At 30.2% G+C, this 20,221-nt stretch overlaps 1 protein-coding gene across 2 annotated transcripts in view; it reads right to left on the reverse strand.

The window, feature by feature from the left end:
• LOC107450336 (SEC14-like protein 3) overlaps positions 1-19,501 on the reverse strand; it is a 55,159-nt gene extending 35,658 nt beyond the window's left edge. Inside the window, exon 1 of one of the 2 annotated variants that reach the window (XM_016066104.4) lies at positions 19,363-19,501. The gene's annotated coding sequence lies outside the window, so the exon portion shown is untranslated. Of the gene's footprint in view, positions 1-8,235; positions 8,479-19,362 lie in introns of those variants that run through there. The other variant, XM_016066103.4, reaches the window with a different exon arrangement.
• Between the last annotated feature and the right edge of the window lie 720 nt (positions 19,502-20,221).

Consider the following 20,221-nt stretch of genomic DNA (forward strand, 5'->3'; position numbering starts at 1 on the left):
TTGCAGCTTTAATCTGTCATAAAAACATGCGATTAATCTCAAATGGAATAATTATATATTTTTAAAAAGTTAAATTCGTCAATAACCGTTTCAATTAAGAAACTCGCGTAGTTTGAAAATTTCTCTACAGAAAGTATTTACTCCAATCGACCTATTTAATTCTTAATAGATGTCTTCAGAACCTTGATAATAGCTAAAAAGAAAAATTAGTGCAAAAAAATACGCCTTAGGAGGTTAATAAGAAATATTTCTTGAAATCGTGCGTTTTTGCACCTTTAACCGAAACTAAGTTAATTATCATTTTTAGATATTTTTTAATTATTGAATAGAAAATAATACATTTGAATTATTATAATTTTTTGCCTAAAGGGAAATATTTTTGTTATGTATTTTTCACAGTTTAATGCACAGGCAGCAGAAAAAGGCAGCAAAAAAAATGCACAAGATTCAAGAAATAAGATATTTGTATACCATAAAACTGTCTAAAAGGATAAGTGAATTAATTTTCTTTTCCTTTCTTATACTTTTTCTTATTGTAGATAGAAAATTTGAGCAGCGAGGGCAAATTATATGTTGTACTCTTACATTGGCAATTACTTTGTAAAGAAAAAAAATATTGAGACATTATTTCTTAAGTGATAAAATTGTACCAAATATTATGAAATATTTCGGATATACTGTCTCAAAAAGTTGAATTTAAGTCTACTGTTCATATGAATAAACTAAATATGAAAAACTGAATAAAAAAACTAAAAATAACTGACTGATATGAAAAAACTGAAACCGTAAGACATACGTATCAATTAAAAAAATTCTTTTGGAACAAAAAAGCACTTAAAATAAAAAAAAAAAAAAAAAAAGGGAAAAAAGTATACGATTTAATTATTCAAAACAAGGTGCTAGCATTTCCAAACATTTATAGACAATGCAAGTGGGGCCTTACATTGTATAATATTGTATGGTATATTGTATAGATTGTATAGTATTGTATAGTATTGTATGATACTGCGGGTATTATATATTATGGTACAGAATGATACCCGTTTTCAAAAACAGTTGGAAAGAAACTTTTTATCTGCGAAAGAAAAATACTTCTTATAATATTTCATAACTTTTTTATTTTATAACCATCGAAAGACAGCCGATCTAATTTGGGTTTACGACTACTAATGTTCAACTCCTTAGCCTTGTAATTTTGAACCTAATCCGGAAAAAAGGGAACTCCTAGATCAAGTTTCGGGAGAAATTTGCCTTCGTGGAGGACTTTTTTATGGAACTAACCTGCATTTGCGTCACATGAAGGGGAAGACCTCGAACTTCTCACGGTTAGCCTGCTGCAAGGGGACTCTAACCCACGATCCGTCTACCACTGAGGATATTTCACGTCAGCACTGTGTTCAGTCTGTGTAAGCCGGATGCGGAATTCGTATCCAAGCCATCGCTGGGATTCGAACCAAGTTCACCTCATTGAAAGCCGAACGGCTAGAGGCAGAGGATAGAGCGCTAGAGGCAGACCTCAAATAAAAATCAGCGACTGATGGGGTCCGTTGACGGAGGCTTCTTTACTATCATTTTAGATTATCTTGGCCGTTAGTGGGCTGTAGTGCATTTGAAGAAGAAGAAGCAAAGCCTTTAAAAGTAGAATTTCGCATTTCTGAGAACCAATAATGTTATACATAAAAAAGGGAGAGAATAAAATTAAAGTACGAAACTTGAAGTGTTCATTTCTGGGAATGAAATTTCAAAAAGCAAATAGTGTATCAGATTTATCTAAATAAAATAGACGCACATCCTGGATACTTAGCTATTCATTTTCTCAGAGGGTACCGAAAATATTCAAAGGATCCAGCAAAGTCCTTTAAAAATTGTGTCCTATAAAATTACACTCGTTAAAACCATGTAAAATATCGTATGACTCAGAATTCAAAATTTTTTCAACTATTATTAAATAAAAAATTAAAAATAAATAAATAAATGTTTACCAAAAGCTATTTTTGCATGGAATTATCTTTGTAGAAACGAATTTTATAATTAAGCGCAAACATATTTCAATTCCCTTAAATTCTCGATATTATATATCATCGAGATATGATGAAATATGCTAAAAGTAAAATTAGCAGTTAAGGGTCTTAATTTTGGATCGCTCTCCTGACCAAATTATTGGGACCATATTTCTCTGAGTGGGACAACTCCCTTTATTTTGAGAGTCAAAAACCCGAATCCGTCTAAAAAAAAGGTATGTTTATTCAGGAAAAGTATGTTTTTGAGTTTGAGCATACTAATCTTTACATCATTTCATCCAAGTAATTTTAAATGACAAATACTAAGTTTTATCGAAATCTTAGATAATCTTAGAAATAATCTTAATCTTTAATCTTAGAAATCTTAGAGAAATATTTACCGAAAGCTATTTTTGCGTGGAATTATCTTTGCAGAAACGAATTTTATAATTAAGCGCAAACATATTTCAATTCCCTTAAATTCTCGATATTATATATCCTCGAGATATGATGAAATATGCTAAAAGTAAAATTAGCAGTAAAGGGTCTTAATTTTGGATCGCTCTCCATCTGGNATCTCTCAAAAAAGCACTTAAAAAAAAAAAAAAAAAAAAAAAAAGGGAAAAAAGTATACGATTTAATTATTCAAAACAAGGTGCTAGCATTTCCAAACATTTATAGACAATGCAAGTGGGGCCTTACATTGTATAATATTGTATGGTATATTGTATAGATTGTATAGTATTGTATAGTATTGTATGATATTTCGGGTATTATATTGTATGGTACAGAATGATACCCGTTTACAAAAGCAGTTGGAAAGAAACATTTTATCTGCGAAAGAAAAATACTTCTTGTAATATTTCATAACTTTCTTATTTTATAACCGTCGAAAAACAGCCGATCCAATTTGGGTTTACGACTACTAATATTCAACTCCATAGCCTTGTAATTTTGAACCTAATCCCGAAAACAAGGGAACTCCTGGATCAAGTTTCGGGAGAAATTTGCCTTCGTGGTGGACTTTTTTATGGAACTAACCCGCATTTGCGTCACATGGAGGGGAAGATCTCGAACTTCTCATGGTCAGCCTGCTGCAAGGGGACTCTAACCCACGATCCGTCTACCACTGAGGATATTTCACGTCAACACTGTGTTCAGTCTGTGTAAGCTGGATGCGGAATTCGTATCCAAGCCATCGCTGGGATTCGAACCAAGTTCACCTCATTTAAAGCCGAACGCTCTATCCCCTGAGCCATCGCGGCTCAGTAATAATATTTGGACTAATCAGCTCAAATTATAAATAGAGAATTTCGCTTAAGTATGAAATCTATGGAAAATACAAACAACCTGGACATATTTTTAGTTGTGATAACTCGAACCTCGGTAAAAAAGTAATATTTGCAAATGTAAAGGGTATCAGGAAGAAAAAAAAACGATATGAATATATTTGACTAGAGACTGTCCTCAAAATAAAAATCAGCGACTGATGGGGACCGTTGACGGAGACTTCTTTACTATCATTTTTGATTTTCTTGGCCATTAGTGAGCTGTAGTGCATTTGAAGAAAAAGAAGCAAAGCCTTTAAGCGTAAAATTTCGCATTTCTAAAGATCACTAATGTTATATATAAAAAAGGGTGAGAATAAAATTAAAGTACGGAACTTGAAATGTTCATTTTTGGGAATGAAATTTTAAAAAGAAATTAATGTATTAGATTTATCTAAATAAAATAGACGCACATCCTGGATACTAGGCTATTCATTTTCTCAGGGGGTACCGAAAATATTTAAAGGGTCCAGCAAAGTCCTTTAAAAATTGTATCATATAAAATTACGTTCTTTAAAACGATGTAAAAAATCATATGACTCAGAATTCAAAATTTTTTCGACTATTATTAAATGAAAAATTGAAAATAAATAAATAAATGTTTACCAAAAGCTATTTTTGCATGGAATTATCCTTGTAGAAACGAATTTTATAATTAAGTGCAAGCATATTACAATTCCCTTAAATTCTCGATGTTATATATCATCGAGAAATGATGAAATATGCTAAAAGTAAAATTAGCAGTAAAGGGTCTTAATTTTGGATCGCTCTCCTGACCAAATTATTGGGACCATATTTCCTTGAGTGTGACAACTCCCTTTATTTTGAGAGTCAAAAACCCGAATCCGTCTAAAAAAAAGGTATGTTTATTCAGAAAAAGTATGTTTTTGAGTCTGAGCATACTAATTTTTACATCATTTCATCCAAGTAATTTTAAATGACAAATACTAAGTTTTCTCGAAATCGATCGAGACAACTATATTGTACTATAATTAATCACTTTTTCAATCTTTTTGTTTTGGTAAAAGTTTTGAAAATCTACTTTCAAGGTAAGAAAGACAATGGTAGATAAAAATTATTTTGTATGATAAAAAAACATACATGCCTGATAAAAAACAGATATGTCTTATAAGATACAGACATGAACATAATTAAAGATAATAATTTTTACTTAATTTTAATTTTTGGAAATTGGTTACGTTAAAGTAGAGGTGTTTTATTTATATTGGTTTTAAAGACGCTCGATTTTTTCAATTAAAGATCTTTAGAATCAATGAAAAATCGGAAATATGTAGCATAAATATTCCTGATAAATGACTAAAATTGCTTTCAATACAATCTCTGATTAGAAAAATTCTCTGCAGAGAAATTTTTTATACGAAATTTAGAGATTTTACATTGATTTCAATCTTTTCTCATCCGTCTGATAATTTCAAAAATATATTGTTATGACTAATAATTAAAATTCTTAAAGGTATATTTTCTTGCCCAAATAAAAATGCTCAAAAGTTAAGATGTTTCATCACGTTCAAGAATATTTATTGTACTAGTATATTCTTACTTTTATTTGTCATAAAAAGTTCTGCGTTACATAAAATAACACATTATTTTCCATTTCGTGATGTTAAATTCCCATTATAATTTATTTTCACATTTTCAAAGTTAGTTAAAAATAGGATCGAGCACACTTTCTTCCTCTTTAAATCCTCTTTTAAATGTTTCGAATTAGTTGGTTTGTCGTCGGCCTTCTGAGCCCAAATCTGCGGGTTCGATCCCCGGCCCAGACACCGGATTTTCATGATGCAGAAGATCCTCAGCGGCCATGTCGTATGATTATGCGGCATGTGAAAGATCCCAGGAGTGCCTTATTGGCTCTTGGCACTTCCGGCAAAATTAAATTCCTAGTGCACTTTAGCATCCAAATAAGAGTCTCGGTGCTGCCATCTATTGTGGCAGAAACTAGACGTCCAAATTAACATGGCCAACGGTATCTCACCCATGGTGGTGGTCCTGAAAGAGTGGATACCAATTCTGGAGAACGCACTAGGTCTGCTCATGTGTGCGCACTTGTGCAGCTCATTGGAAATAAATGAAAAAATTTCGAATTATTATAGCATTTAAATCCTGAGTGGTTTTGGCTATACTTCGTTTTTCTCTTTGGAGTCACTGTCACTTTTGTCATTTTCCTGCCTTTCATTGTTATCTCCGTTTTCATTTCTGGAATCACTGTCACTTTTTTCATTTCTCTGTCATTTATTGTTGTCTCCGTTTTTATTTTTGGAATAACTGTCACGCATGCCATTTTCCTGTACTTTATCATTGCCCATTACAAAGTTAAAAATTTCTTTACCTGTAGAAACAGTTATCAGTTCTTCGTCCACTTTGAAGAGAGTGATATCATTTGTTATTTTCGCTGTCTCCAATAATTCCAGCTTAAAATTCCTTTAAAAATAACAGAAATCGAACAGATAAACGAATGAAAAAACCCCTTTATAAGGAGACTACCACTTCGTTATATTCAGAATTATTACATTGTAAAGGTTCCCTTTAAAAGTTTCAGAAAACGCTTAAGACTCAAGCTTTAAATAATGTTATATAGTGCAAATTTTTTGATGTTATCTAGTGCAAAGTAAACTCATAAATACGATTAATGTAGCTATTTGAAATTGAACTAAAGAAATTTAATTAAAAATTTTAATTATTTTTATTTGTTACACGATTATTATCTGATTAAAGTATTGCATGATGAAATTATAACAGGAATTACGTATTTAGAATTGCATATAACTAATGTTTAAACTAGTATTAAACTAGTATTAACTAATATTAAAAGAAAAATAGATGATTAATCACTTTGATCACAGTTTTACATACGAATGTACACACGTAAAAGATTGGTGTTATTTTAAAGGAAGGTAGCATATTTTCGATGTACTTAATTTCAGGGTATATGCTACATTTTAGACTTTCAAATTCATGACTTTTCATGACTTTCAATGACTAATACCAAGCACTTTTTATGACTTAACGAAGCTACTATTTTCTCCGACAAAAACAGAACAATAAATTCAAAAAACATTATGATAACATTAATTGAAATGATAGGTGGAACCAAAACTGTTATACTCTGCATCTTCATATTTAAAAATTTTAAATTTAAAAAACAGAGTAAAGAAAGAGTTGAAGTAATAAAATAGCTGGAAGAAAATACAAAAGCAAAAAAAAAATTTCTCTTTTTTTCTGCAGAATTATATTCTAAAGATACTTTTCTTGTTCATCGAAAAGGTAAGAAATACTCCTGATTTTTCGGTTCTCATTTCCGAATGGAAATAATTCGTCAATGACTGGCTTGCTTCAGATGGAATTTTAAATTGACATAATAAAATAATTGAGTAATAAAAATTCTGAAATCACAGAAGTTTAAATGATAACTCGGTTTAAAAATGATGTTTTTTCTTTCATTTTTTTAAAAAAACGCCACAATTTTTTTTTCAATAAGATAAAAACATTTTATATTTTAATATAATATAACTATTAGTGGGGACAAGTTCAGATATACGGAACACCATGAAATTGGAGAGGGGAGGCATTTCTTTAAAATTATTTATTATTATTTTAAATTATTTATTATTATTATTTTTATTTATTATTAGGGCATTATTTTAAAATTCTATTTTGAAAATTAGATTTTTCGACGACCTAAATCCAAGACTTTCCATGATTTTTTTTAAAAAAATAGTTAAAACCATGACATTTCATGACAAATTTTGTTCAATACCGAAATTCATGACTTTCCAGGAGGGCAGATGCACTGCTTAGAGGAAATAAAAGAGCATTGAAAAATTTCAAGTAATTGATAAATTCGCATTTCTTAAAAGAAATATTCGCTATCGAAGAAGGTATTAAGTGTTGCAGGTTAAATGGGCAGATGCTAAAAAAAAATATTTCGAAATAACAAACTGGCTCGTGTATACATGAATAAATATTTATTAATTATTCCCTTACATTAATGTAAGTAAATTTCTTATTGAAAACCTTTTCGAACCTAGGTCTTTTTTTTGACGAACTTTGCTGGAGAACTTAATGTTCTCGTGCAAAGTTCGTCTCCTTGAGGTTGTAAATTAATAACTACAATTCTGAAGTATTTTGTAATCACTACTTTAAAAAAAAAAGTAGCTGTAGTTAATTGCAATTTTAACAAAGAAGTTGTAGTTGTACTAAGCTACAAAAATAACGCTGTTTTTCCGGTCACTGTGTAGTTCTTAATTAAGAATTTCGTGAAAATTTTAGTCTCAAAAGTTAGTACTTCAAAAAATAAATGTAATATAAATATGTAAGACAACATAATATAATAAATATATAAGATAATAAATGTATAATAATGTAAAATATTAAAAATGCAAGATTAAATTCAAAATGTGAATGTTAAATATTTACTATATAAAAAATCTCTTAAAATATATGATTTAATTGTAAAGTAATTAATACTCAAATAGTTTTTATTTCAAATTTTATAACAACTATTTCATATTTTCAATTTGAAAGGTCTTTAAAATTATTAAGAAATTGTTTGAATTTGAAAAAAAAATATTTTAGATCTTTAGAATAATGTAAATGTTTTGTTGCTAGACGGCATATTTATACTATTTTGCTTTTCAGCATCGTATTTACTATTCAAAAATCTTTGCTTATTTTTACAAGCATGAATACAATAGAAGCCTATGCACCTTTTTATGTTGAAGTGTTTCCTATTCTTAACCCCAAAAAATGAATTATTAATAAAATAATAATTAAAAAAATTATAATTGAAAAAATAAATATAAACAGTACAAAAAGAATTAATTTGAAATGTATAAGCAACATTAAAAACTACTTAGATTTAAATAATTTTATGAAGTTAAACATACCTTAGAGTAAAGTTGTGTGTTATTTTGTGAGAGTGAAGATAAACAACATATCTAACTCTTGAACAAGTGCAGTTATTTTATAGTAGATAAATAGGTAAGGTGTTACTTAACATTCTTATTCTTTTTCGGTTTTTTCTTTTCTCGCCAAGGTCGCCATCAAATTCTCTCTAGTTCAATGCCAAGTCGTAAAACATAACTTCTAGCCTTTAGCAACTAACTCATGAGTTTCTTCGTTACGTGTTTCTTCGTTTCGCTTATCTCCTTACCTCCTATCTTTAGATATTTACTTTTAAAATTAAATTTTATTAATCCTCAATATTCGTGTTTATCTATTTTATATTTAAGAATTCAATTGCACTTCTTATCAAAAAACATTTTGTATGAAAATATTAGTTTAATTTTGCAATCAGTAACTAATTTTAATTTCATTAAGAGTTTCTCTTGGGAAATAATTTTAAATTAATTATTAAATTACTCTTAATTATTAATAATTAAGTGTTTTTTCTGTAATTGGATTTCAATTTTAAGTGCTTTTTCTGTAACTGATATTAAACTTAAAATCAAAATCCTTTAACACAAAAAATACTTAAGTGTTTTTTATTTAAATTCTTTTTTTTTTTTGTTAAGTATTTTTTCTGCAATTTGATTTAAATTTTGAGAATTGTTTATTTTTTAGAACCAGTTATAGTTTTGCTAAAAATATTTTTTGGAGGAGATGTAGTTTGATTTTTGTAAAGATTTTTTTTCTCCATAAATTAAATTTAAATCTACAATTTTCCCGCTGCAAATTGATTTTATATTTGTAAAGTTTTTTCGAAAATTGATTTTAGTTTTGCTGAGTGATTTGAATATGTATTTGAATTTCAATATTCAAGGTGTTTTTTTTGGGGGGGGGGAGGGAATTAATTTTAACATTGATCAGTTGTTTATTGTTTAAATTTGTAAGTAGCCTTTGTTTCTTAAATATTTTTGAATAATAAACTGAATTCTTCATTACGAATTTTTTTTAATTCTGAATTCTACTGAATTTTCTCGGACTCTATATGGTGGGGAATATCACGGTTAGGTAAATTTGATCCAAATCAGGAGTCTGATCAAAATTTGTACCGACTTTCATTAAGTATAGTAATCAGTTTGCTTTTTTGCGTCATTTGAATTTGTTTTTAACAACCTGGTTTCTTTTCATAAGAAATACGAGGGTTGTAAATTAAATAGTGGCAACTTAACCTTGAAACTCACAAAAGGGTGGGCAACCGCAAATAGGATATGGGAGCGGTGAGGTGGCGCTGTTGTCGATGAGTAGAGTGCCAAAAACAGTCGATCTTCTTCGAAGGGTAGTTGTTGTGTGGCGTTAAAGTGAGGAGTTTCGTTTCCATCGCTCTAAAGCATGTTTTCAAAAGGTGATCAGTGGTCGTCGCTTAAAATCGAGGTTGCCCGTGGCAAAAATGCGACAGAATGCTATCTAGGATTAGTGGAAGCCAGTGGCGTAAATGCTTTACCGTATAGGAATAGGACAGTAGCACAATGGGTTCAAGCATATCGTCTCTTTTCGTCATTAAGCCTTTTGACAACATGCTTTAGAGCGATGGAAACGAAACTCCTCACTTTAAAGCCACGCAACAACTACCCTTCTAAGCAGAGCGACTATTTTTTGCACTCTACACATCGACAACAGTGCCACCTCACCGCACCCATACCCTATTTGCGCATGCTCGCCCTTCTGTGAGTTTCAAGATTAAGTTGCCACTATTTAATTTATAACCCTCGTATATTGACAATATAAACATGTTAACTCGATTCTATGCCAGGGTACCTTTTCATAGAGGAAGGTAGACATTGCCCCACATTGGTGAACTTCGGCTGTGGTCTGACCACGCCAACTTCGACAGACACGCCTATTTCGATTTGAATACGCCTACTTCAATGGATGGTTCATATTGAACAGTTGACTAGATATTTGAGACTGTAACATTGTCCTCATGACGCTGTTGCTAATCAATCCCAATCACACACAACGTCGGTCTGAAAACACTCGACTGCTAATAACAGCGCAGGAGCGACCACGCCCACAACCACGATCTTAATACAGCTCATACAATCAACACTCAATGTCAGGTGAACTTAATACAGCTCTCNTTTAAATTCTTTTTTTTTGTTTTTGTTTTTGTTAAGCACTTTTTCTGCAATTTGATTTAAATTTTGAGAATTGTTTATTTTTTAGAACAAGTTATAGCTTTGTTAAAAATATTTTTTGGAGAAGATGTAGTTTAATTTTTGTAAAGATTTTTTTTCTCCATGAATTAAATTTAAATCTGTAATTTTCCAGCTGTAAATTAATTTTATATTTGTAAAGTTTTTGCGAAAATTGATTTGAATTCTGCTGAGTGATTTGAATGTGTATTTGAATTTTAATATTCAAGGTTTTTTTGGGGGGGAGGGGGAATTAATTTTAACATTGAGAAGTTGTTTATTGTTTAAATCTGCAAGTAGCCTTTGTTTCTTAAATATTTTTGAATAATAAACAGAATTCTTCATTACGAATTATTTTTAATTCAGAATTCTACTGAATTTTCTCAGACCCTATATGGTGGGGAATATCACGGTTAGGTAAATCTGATCCAAATCAGGAGTCTGATCAAAATTTGTACCGACTTTCATTAAGTATTGTTATTAGTTTGCTTTTTTGCATCATTTGAATTTGTTTTTAACAACCTGGTTTCTTTTCATAAGAAATACGAGGGTTGTTAATTAAATAGTGGCAACTTAACCTTGAAACTCACAGAATGGCGGGCATGCGCAAATAGGATATGGGAACGATGAGTGGAGCTGTTGTCGATGTGTAGAGTGCAAAAAACAGTCGATCTGCTTTCTAAAGGTGATCAGCGGTCGTCGCTTAAAATCGAGGTTGCCAGTGGCAAAAATGCGACAGAATGCTATCGAGGATTAGTGGAAGCCTGTGGCGCAAATGCTTTACTGTATTGGACAGCAGCACGATGGGTTCAAGCATCTCGTCTTTTTCGTCATTAAGCAAGCCCTTTGAAAACATGCTTTAGAGCAGTGTTCCTTAACCTTTTTGATATAATGGACCCTTTTTAAAAATTTTCAAGAAGTCACGGACCACCCCCCTGCGAAAAAAATAATTGCAAAAAACATCAATTATTAAAAAACATTTGATTTTATTATTTTAATAGTATACAAAATTTTTGAAATTGAAATTTTTAATGTGAAGGTTGCTGCTGCTTTTCCTTAATTAATAAATTGCATTGGGGGATGGTTTTCGACAAAGCAGCGTGCATATCATGTTCAATATTCAATCGATTTCGATGTTATGTTTTTATTGTCACAATTGTGGAAAATACCGCTTCGCAAAGATACACTGCAGCAAACGGAATTATAGCTGACATAGCTCGCTTCACAAGCAATGGGTAGGCTTTCAAACGTTTTAAAAATTAGTAGTCAGCGGACCCCCAAATTATAACTCATGGACCCCTTAGGGGTTCATGAACCACAGGTTGAGAAACCCTGCTTTAGAGCGATGAAAACGAAACTCCTCACTTTAACGCCACACAACAACTACCCTTCTGAGCAGATCGACTGTATTTTGCACTCTACACATCGACAACAGCTCCACCTCACCGCTCCCATATCCTATTTGCGCATGCCCACTCTTTTGTGAGTTTCAAGGTTAAGTTGCCTCTATTTAATTTACAACCCTCGTATAATTATTCTTCAAATAAAAAATGTGTAGTATGCATATCAATTTCTAATTTTTGGGCATTTAAATATCGCTTAATTTATAATTACTATGTAAATATTGCAAGCAATAAATAAACAAATAATTCGAAAAAAGAAACTATATCCTACACACATGTTTACAACTTAGTTGAAATTAATTAAAAAATATTTTTTTGTCCAATCCGACGATATATTCGAAATCTACTGGGGGAAGTAGCCAGTAATACCGTTTTTCTTTTAATCTCAATTGTTTGTGGTACTTATGCCTTAAATACGTAAATTTACTTAGAGTATTAAAAAGTCTGTAACTTTTAGTTAGAGGAAAAAGAAGAAAAAAATGCTTCGTTACAGTTTTTAATATTGCCTATTAAGGTGGGTTTAAATGTCTTGAATCTCTTCGCTGTAGTATGGAAAAGTTGTTAACTAGCATTAAACAGTAAGGAATATCTTTAGACTCTGAAATAGCATATATCACCTCATTGAACTTTGTGAATATAAATTACGTGAAATTAAACCGAAAAGATATTAATTCATTGTTATGAGAATTTGCATGCATCTTAATTATCATATACCGGTAAGAAGAATCAAGAAACGTTTTTATTCAAAGTAAAAGAGTTCTCGGTAGTACGAAAATATTGCTAACTACCATAATTAAGCAGTATGCGATATACTAAACTCTGATATAGCACTTTCTGTCACCTCATTAAACTTTGTGAACATAGATTGCTTGAAGTTAGACAGAGAAGATATTAATTCAATGTTGTGAGAATTCACTTGTATCTTAATTATGATATACAGGTAAGAGATTCAAAACATATCAAGAAACATTTTATTCAAAGTGAACATTCAAAAGTAATTCCTTTTTTTTTCCTAAAGCACTTATGAACGAGTTTTTAAAAATTTCGATCTAGCCATAAAGGTGAGTCCAGCCAAATAATTACCGCATTCATGTCGATTGAACTTTTCAAGATCGATTTGAAATGATGGTCAAATGTAGATAAGTTTCTAAATTTTTAAGGCTCAAGGATCGAATGGAATCCCACAATAAATGCCACAAGTCCATGCCTAGACACCTAAGAGGCATATTTTAGAGAGGAGTAGCCCTCAGTTTTAGAAGAAAAACTCCGAATTTTTCGCGATTTTAAAACAATTTTAAGCATGAGTAATTTAACTCGTTTGTCCTTCAGCCAGTTAATCAGTTGTTGAATATAAAGCTCGACAGCTTTATATATCTTCTACGACAGCTTAGATCTAACGTTCGATACACTGGACGACCTTCCTCACAATTTCATCACATAAAAAACATTTTTTGATATTTTTTTTCTATTTGTAGGGTTTGTATGGACTTGGTACAAAATAAATTAAAAATGATAACTGATAACTTAGTTGATAATGATAAGTGATAACTTGAAAATTATATTCAACGATTTATTTCTATTTATATGCTTTTTCAAAGCGATTGTTCATGTAAAAATAGTATATTGGCTTTACACTCGTTAGTCAGAGTTTGTATTTACAAAGAAAAATTACAAGAAAAGTCAGACTTTCGATTCAGGTTACCTTTCTGGTAGTTTGATTGCATGTAAATATTTCGTTATTTGAATTCAGTGGAATTTATTTCATGATTAAAACACGAAGAAATACGTTATAAAAATATCCTGCAATATGCAAAAAATTGCATGCGATTTCTCATACATATCAATGAATTTCTATTACATTTTAAAATGCTTAATTTCAATTAACTCGTTCATATGTATATGCAGGGGGTGGACAAAATAATGTAAACACTTCCGTACTAATAAATTTTTTTCTATTTCTCCACTTAACCTTATAACTTCAGAAGTGTTTATATCATCCGATTTCTCATATATACCACTGAAGTTTAAAGCTTTTAAAAGTTTGATGGACAAATAATTAATTAAAAACGGAAAATAATGTTTTTGAACACCTTATGCCAAACGATGTAGCAATGAACTTGTGACTGATGTTTTGGTTATTATATGCAATAATTACACAAAATTTTGTCAGCCTATATTTAAATATTTATAGTTACTATATAAAACTATTATCTGTAAACAGCACATCTTTGTATTTGTACGTTTACACCTGTGCAACCCCAGGTCACTCTGTGGGTTGTTTCATTTGATGGTCTCCTTTATTCATCACTATCTATTCGTTTACTTGCACTGATGAGACAGACGCGCATTGAGAGACTTCAGTATTCCCCGGGTGCCTCCTATTGGGGCGGGGCAAGGATAAATTAAATTAAATTTAAATATTTATAAAGATACGGACATTTTTATAAAAATTAAATTTTTTTTGTCTTATGTGTTGTTGTTATAACTTTAAAAATATTCAATAAAATTAAACAAAATTTTTAGAACAATTTGAAACTAATTGTAAAATTTTAAAATTCTTTAGAATTTGAGAAGCATTAGTTTAAAACTGCGTAAGATATGAGTAATTTAAGTACTAGTTCTTTTATTCTGCGCATGCGCAGGAAAAATTTGAATTTTTTTTTCTTGATTTTGTAGTGAATTGTATTTGATAACTAATAAAAAAAGTCAGATTTGAATATCTTGAAAATTTAAGAAGTTTCAAGAAATCCACATATTTAATTTTTTATACTATTAAACAAGATTTATTAAAATGACACCGGCATTGTTGGAAATCATCCCCCCCCCCAATTTTTTTTTTCTGTTTTCTTTCCATGTTAAATCACATTTTGGTGTCTGAACATTTACTGTTAGGTATCATTTATTATTAAATTCTGTCGTATGCAAAATAGTATTTACAGAAAACCTCTCATCATTTTGAGCTTCCTTTTAAAAAATACGAAGACTACTTTGAAAATTGCTTGAAACTTTTTAAATTTTTAAGATATTAAAATCAGACTTCTTTCATTAGTTGTCAAATACGATTCAATACAAAATTAAGAATCTTTTTTTATAATTTTTCTCGCGCATGCTGATCATAAAGGAACTATTTTAATTGCTTATATTTCCCATAGTTTCAAACGAATTTTTCTCAAAATTTGAAGCAAAACATTTATAATTAATTTTAAATTGCTCTAAAAGTTTGTTTACTTTTATTGAATATTTTTAAAGTCATAGCAAAAAAAAGGAAGACAAAAAAATTTGTTTTTTAATTAAAATGTCCATCTCTCAAAAAATATTTAAGCTAGGCTTGCAAAATTTTTTATAATTATTGCATGTAATAACCAAAATAACTGTCACTAGTTACAGATCTATTGGTACATTTTTTGACATAGGGTGCTCGAAAACATTATTTTCAGTTTATGATTCGTTGTCAGTCCCTCAAACCTCTAAAAGCTTTAAACTTCAGTGGTATGTATGAGAAATCGCATGATATAAACACTTCTGAAGTTATAGAATAATTCTTTAAGTATGTACGGAGAAATATGAAAAAATGTATTAGGGCAATTCCATGAAAAAGGGTAAACACATTGGAAAATTCAAATAAGAATAATGTTATCATTTTGGATGTTTTCTGAATTAGGAAGGTTTGAAGTTTGATAATTTATAATTTTTTTTTTGTTGAGAATTTAGTATTTTAGTGTTGGTAACCCATTGAACATTGGCATTTACTTGTTCTGATTTGGGTGAAGAACATGGTCAGTTTTTGAAAATCAGTAAGTTAACATTATTTTAATTTCAAAATGTTCCAAAGAATAAATATTGTTTATTGCACTTAATAGAAATATTGTGCGGTGTTAAAATAAGTTTTTGTTGTTAAATCCACTTAATTATATAAATTTCAACTAAACATTAATGCATGTAACGTAAGTTACCAAAACCAAGAAGAAATTTTTGTGTGTAAAAAGGAACAAGTGATACAAAAGTAAGAAAAATATTTTTTCTTCCTTAGAGGCTAACACTAAATAAGCAGCAATAGTTTTCTTTTCAAATATTACGTATTTATTGTTTTGTACTCCATTCAATATGTGTAACGTAAGTTACTGACATGCATGCAATGTAAGTTACCAATGTGAAATGAGTTTATTCCTCTTGAAAATTGGCCTACAAACTAAATAAGATGTATCCAGTTACAATACCAAAGTTTAAATAAATTATCACTGCCTTAAGATATTAATTTTAATGAAACTCTTTGCATTAAGTTATTAATTTGGGTGTCGGCATTCATATGTTTTCAAAGTTGAACGAAATCTTTCGACAGGCACCGGGAATTAAGGATGTAGTTATAATTAGAGATGCTAATGATAACAAAAAGAAAGTACAAGCACGGCATCTTCATCATTCAGTTCGAGAAATGCACCAAATGTCTATGGAAGAAAATCCAGAATGCAAAATAGGGAAAACTAAATTCTTTGAGCTCCGTCCAAAGCATGTCTTGCTTAGTAGCAAACTTCCAGGCAATGTTTGTGTTTGTAAGCATCATGAAAAGTTCGGATTGACTAAGGAAGCCTTCAGCAAAATTTATAATGTTCCATCTTACGAAATTCTTTAGAAATTTATTTTATGTTTAGAAAAAACAGCTGAGTGCGAGTCTCTAGAACAGATGAGTGGAGTGTCTAGTCCATTCTCAAAATCTCCACAGATTAAAAACATTAAGTAGATCCACCATTTAAGAGTACAAGAAGGCATACCAGAAGAGTATTTTTTTGTGAAAGATGTTGAAAAAGAAAATGATGAATCTAAGATAAATGATGGGGGTTGATATATGGTTAGATACGAGGACATGTCATATCCTGGTGTGGTAATGTCTGTTGCAGAGCAAGAATTTAAAGTCAATGTAATGGCTGCTGTGGGAATCTATTGTAAATGGCCACAAAAAAAGAGATGAAATATTCTACCAGAAAGAAAGCATGGTGAAAAGAATTGAGCCCCCTGCTCTATTTAATTACAGAGGACTTAATAAGTTTGCAGTTATGTGTGAATCAAAAGTATCTGAATTTACTTCATGTACTCTTTTTCTCCCTTGCACTATACTGTTTAAATAACTTAATTTGCATTTGTACATAATTTGATAAAAGTTTGATACAAAGGGAATTTCGTAACGTAAGTTACCCACTTGAAAAATTATATTTAATTTAACTTTTGAAATAAAATCTTAAATCTAGGCATTAGAAATATTTAAACATGTCAGAGAAATGATGCATATAATTTTAATCATGAAAATTTTGTATAAGAACAGAATTTTGCCTTCAAGTATATCGCAAATTTTTGTCATTCCTTTTTCGGTAACGTAAGTTACCACACTAATTTTAGGCTTTCACATTGTTTAAATTGAAAAATAATAATTATTTTAATTAAATTCCTTTTGGTTTTGATTGTAGTTTTAAGAAATCACTTTATTTTAGTATGTGTATTCATATTATTTGTTTGCTTCTAAGTTCTCAATGCAATAAAGTTTATGTGAATGTAGCATAAGTTACCGTGGAATAGCCCATTAGTATAGAAGTGTTTTCATTATTTTGCCCACCCCCTGTATATACATATACACAAATTATTTGAAATTAAAAATTTTAAAATGTAATAAAAAGATGCCTGGCACTTAGCATTTCTGGTTTGCAATTACGGCAATTACTGGTAATTCTGGAGGGCCAGCCTCTGCAATTGGGCAGTAGATTGATCTCGTTTATTTAGTACAATTTAATTTTTAATGAATTTGAATGTTTCGTTTCTTGCCCTCTTCGCTTGCAACTCTTTTTCTTCACCCCAAGTTGAATAAATGCATTTTAATAAACAAGTGCGCTAAACAAAATAAAAGCACTGAATTTCTATTTTGAGGAATTTTTCTCATTACTGTAAAGTCTGGCGGCATACTTTTTTAGAAATGCCGCAGTCTTCTTAACGTATCAGACGGAGTAAGACCTGACAAATTTTACAATCGCAAGCAGTTTTTCTGAAAATATTTTTATGAAATCTCAAAAGTCAATATAAAGATTGCCAAAGAGCATGTGCTGTGTAAATTTGGACACACTTACATACATGATATCTTTCAGATATTTTTACTTATTCCCTTAGTGGACTGATCGTAAATGCACAATTCCTAGTAGAACACCGAGGTCAAGTATCACTGCCTGTGGTCAGTAAGCGGGTTAGTGACCCCTTTGACCAGCCTATGTAGGAACCGAGGGATTTTTATGAAATCTCAAAGTCAATGTAAAGATTGCCAAAGAGCATGTGCTGTGTTAATTTGGACACACTTGCATACATGATATCTTTCAGATATTTTTACTTATGTCTTTTGTCCCGTAGTGGACTGATCGTAAATGCACAATTCCAAGTAGAACACCGAGGTCAAGTATCACTGCCTGTGGTCAGTAAGCGGGTTGTTGACCCCTGTGACCAGCCTATGTAGGAACCGAGGGTGGGCCGTATCGGTTGTCGTTAAACTGTTCTACCATAAAGAGCTCGACTTCACGCTCAGGTCGTCGGGCAATAAAAGCAGGGGAGCCATTCCCTCTGCAGAGGATCAAAATTGCAATCGCGTATCTTCGGATCATCCTTACGGACGTTTCCCAGATCGTCCCCAATAGCCCATGGGGAGAACTAAATAAAGTACCTACCTACTTATGTCTTTTGTTTTTATGGTTTCCTAAATTTTAAGTGAATGAATTATCCCAACATTTAAAGTTTTCAAACTTTATTTTTAGCTTTAAAAAATATATTCTAAATTATTTTTTATACAGCATGCGTTATTTCCATTCGTCAGTTGATCCTTTAACGCAGTTGGGACACAGATGTTATTTTTATATATTAATTTCTTGACGCTTTCTAATTGCAAGCAAAAATATATTTCGGTATTTAATTATAAAAAATAGTCTAATAGTTACTAGAAAACATCTACTAGATTATCGGAATTATATTTGTACTAATATAAAAAATCTAAAATAAAGTACAATAGTTTGAAATATATTTCTTCCAATTCTATTCAAAAATTTATCAACACTAATTCAGTAAATTAAAAACATTTCAGTGACGAAAAACTGTTTTTCTTAATTTTAAATAATTTCAAATTTAAAATCTCATTGTTTGGACGTAAGCCACGTTTAGAAACTTTAACCTATAACGCAGAAAAATATACTGATGCTTCATGCTGTATTTCATAACCATAAATTATTAAAAATCTAAATATAAAATTTTTCCACCTCTTTTGAAGTAAGTTAATGTAAAATATTGAAAAATATGTTTAATAAAAATTCTGCATCAAAGTGTAAGACATTAATACATTGAACACAAACAGTTTATGAAATTTACATTTAAAAAAAAAAACACTTAATATAATCTTGCACTGCACACGTTTACAGAACTTTATGAGTCCTGATTTTATACATCAATTTAACTACGAAATAATTGGCTATAGAAATAATATTTTAATATTAACATATAAAATATTGAAAATTACCTAACAACGTGCTCACGATATAAAGGATCTTTATCTGGTAGAATTCAGCAAATTATACCATATAATTGCCAATTATTATTTTACAAATTATTTTCTAACTGTATGTTTTAGATGCAGTTGTAGTCCCCTTGGCATGGATAAAATAATATATTCCATTTATTTGATATTTATCAATGATTATATTAAGGAAATTTTATAAATTATTTGAAACGTTATTTGAATAATCAATTCATCATATTAAATGAAAAACGTGCTAGCCCTTTGTTTCCTGGATCAAATATTTAACAACGACAATTTTTCCTTTTAGCTTATTTAGTCCTGCAAATAGCGGAAAAACATGTGGCGTTAAATTTAAACTTCATATTTATCGATAGGAGAAAGCTAACAAATTGTTCAGGAAAAAAACTGACAGATTTGAGTGTTTAGAAATCTTAACTTTCAAAAGTCCTCGTGACATTTCCTTATAAGCAATTTGTTAAACACTTTCAATTGTTAGAAAAACAGCTTGATGCAAATATTATAGAATGTTTTATTTTCTTAACAGATAATTAACACTTATAAATCCTAACAATTAAGGATGTTGGAATAATATTTACACGTGTAATGAAGATATTTTTAAACCATAAGAAAACAAAAATCTTCTTTTACATGGCAATTGCCTATAGTCAGTTTTGTACGTTTATCGCGTAAGAAAGGACAGATACAAATAATGAAATATATAGAGATGATGAAATAATGAAAAATATTTTGTATTATTTATGCAATATTAAAATTCTTGCTTACATGAATATAATTTTTGTACAAAATATTGAAATATTTATTGCATAGCGCATAAAATTTTTTGAGGAAAAAAGGATCG

Source organism: Parasteatoda tepidariorum, chromosome 7, assembly GCF_043381705.1.
Source record: "Parasteatoda tepidariorum isolate YZ-2023 chromosome 7, CAS_Ptep_4.0, whole genome shotgun sequence".
Lineage (NCBI taxonomy): Eukaryota > Metazoa > Arthropoda > Arachnida > Araneae > Theridiidae > Parasteatoda > Parasteatoda tepidariorum.